Below are 2,628 nucleotides of genomic sequence, written 5' to 3' on the forward strand. Positions count from 1 at the left end.
GCTGGCAGTTACGCATTGGTATAACAAACTTACCAGGCACTCTACTGGAGAGAGACGTTCCTGTCTGCATCTACAAAGATTTACAGCCTCACAAACTCTGTATGGGATCACTATGAGTCAGAAGTAGACTTTTTATACATAGTATTATCAATATGTGACAAACTCAACAATACATTCCTAAAATTATTGTTTTAGGTAATGTCTTTTAAAGAAGCTTCCTTGTGCCCTTTTAAGGTGTTTTAAAAGTGTTAACATGGAAGGGGGTAAAACAGTCCCTGTAAAACCCAGAGAAAAATTGGAGAACTCTTCTTTGGATCCGTTCTGGATTCCCAGCTGAATCCAAAGCAAACTTCATTATAATGGAAGCAACCGTCGGATGGCATTCTTAGACAGCACTCAGCACAAGTGATGGTAATAGGCCAGGTTGGCACAATAAACTTTAACTACCTCAAAGTTGGATGATAAAAGGCTGGTATTTTATTTTTTAAAAACCTTTTATTGTGAATTAGGTGAAAGTTTACAGAGCAGATCATCAGGTTTACACTCAATAACTCATACACATTTTGTTTCAACTCATCCATTGCAACTCCTCCAATGGACCATCACCTGCCCCATTTCCTCCTTGTGTTTCCTTTTCTATTCTTCCTTTTCTAGCCCTCTGTACTTTGTCCTTGGGTAAATGCTGTCTTTTTTTTAAAGAACATAAACATATAGCTTTTATTAAGTATAGGGAAAAAATTCAGCTACATGAGACAAAGTTAGATCAAATTCCACAAAACCCTTCCCATCTGTGTTGGAATAGCTGCTGCCGGTACCAGGGCCACACACAGAATCTGTTGACAGAGGAGCGTCAAGGAGCTGCTTCATAGCTGTCACACATAATGTCACTCCTGGGCAGTTCCAAGAGGCAAGGGCAGAGGGATGATAGGTCTCACAGAACGACTTTATGGAAACGCTCTATTGGAGTCACACACCATTTTATTTCAAAAGATGTGAGCAGAGAATAGGAGACAAAGCCCTGTAAAGCAGCATTATGTGGCAAATGGAATGTTCTGGATTATGGAATTGTGGTGCATAATGGCATGCTGCTACCATGGCCTGTCCAGTGAGTGTGGATGGACTAAGTAGCCTGGTTAAGGATTCACAGGAGTGAGCCCTTATGTAATGCTCCTCACTGAACCTGAATGAGATTGGCAGGCAGTATCTCATGTCTGTAGTGATCATAGAAGGAGAGCACAGTGGTAAAGCAGGACATGGCCCTGTACTGATGGTCCACCGCCAAAAGTTTGGGCAGTTTTCCATAGCCAACTTAAAAAAGTCATCCAGAAGGAGATTCTGAAGTTCTGGGTTTCAGTCAAGTGCATCCTTTACCCTAGAATACACTGCTGATGATACAGCTTCTGCCCCCCACCTTCCTATCAAGGCAGTGCCACTAACATTGAGGGTCCTACCAAATTCTGTGGCTACCTACCAGAGCACGATGAAGCCTTGTGAATAAGAGATGATATTGGAATCAGAGAAGACCTTTCCGAATGTCCTCCAGGAACATGCGCTTGTCTCCACCAAACTAGATATTCTGGGGCCTTTTCATTTTTTACCAACTTGTAACCTCTCATAGTTCAGCAATGATAAGCCTCAAGCAAAGACAGCTTCTCCACGGAGGGTGACCACACCCAAACCAAACTCACTGCCATCAAGTCAATGCCGACTCACAGTCACCCTACAGAACTGCCCCAGTGAGTTTCTGACACTGTAACGCTTAAAGGGAGTAGAAAGCCCCATCATTCCATCTTTCTCCTGAATAGTCATTATTGGTTTTGAACTGTTAACCTTGCAGTTTGCAACCCAACATGTAACTACTACACCACCAGGGCTCTGGTGAGGGTGACAGGAATGCCCTCATCACAAAGTGTCCTGCTCCCTCGTCTCCCACTCAGTCACAGCAGGGTTCTCCAGTTTCTACTTTTAAAGCAATGCCTTGGAAGATTGTCTTAATGTGCAGCCAAGCTTCTTTGTTTCCTCCTGGAATGAGTGATGGGCTACACCTGGCCCCTTCTCCACCACTAACCAGGCTTGCAACCCACAAACAAAATTCCCACTGGCCTTGCGGTTCTGACATCTTCTGTGGTATCCTGCATTTAAAATGTCCTCCCATCCATGATGTCACCAGCAGCCAACAACAGGACCAGTTGTTCAATGACATCATTGATGACTTGACTGGCCTTCATGAGAAGTATGATCCGCCAAGGTTTCTTCAGCTTGGAGATACTTCTTTCAAGGAGTGAGCACCCACCACTTTGATGCCCTTTGAATCATTGGCCAATAAATCAGCTACTCTGAAGATTGTCCTGTTATGGGGTGGTATATCCAGGGTGCAGTATAGCACTGTTGAAACACATAGCTATCCTCTAGTTCTTTAATATTTCCCCCCTATACTATTATGGTCTTAGTTTTACCTCATTAATCCTGTTAGACCTGCATATGTTCATTTGTAAAATTAAGATCGTTTGTCCCCACCCCCAGACAGTCCTGGGGTTGTAGGGCTCGGCTCAAGGGGAGTCCCTCTGGGACATGGGGGTGCAGTGAATGGCATGCCCCTTTGCTGGGCATGCCTACATAGTAGGGTAT

General features: G+C 44.0%; 2 pseudogenes; one reads left to right on the forward strand and one right to left on the reverse strand.

The window, feature by feature from the left end:
• Positions 1–221: 221 nt before the first annotated feature.
• LOC115868026 lies at positions 222–335 on the forward strand (annotated as a pseudogene).
• Positions 336–1,171: 836 nt separating this feature from the next.
• The window catches only part of LOC101659741, a 2,071-nt pseudogene continuing 614 nt past the window's right edge, over positions 1,172–2,628 (reverse strand).

Source organism: Echinops telfairi, unplaced genomic scaffold (genome assembly GCF_000313985.2).
Source record: "Echinops telfairi isolate 266 unplaced genomic scaffold, ASM31398v2 ScPeMD7_5;HRSCAF=22, whole genome shotgun sequence".
NCBI classification, from domain to species: domain Eukaryota; kingdom Metazoa; phylum Chordata; class Mammalia; order Afrosoricida; family Tenrecidae; genus Echinops; species Echinops telfairi.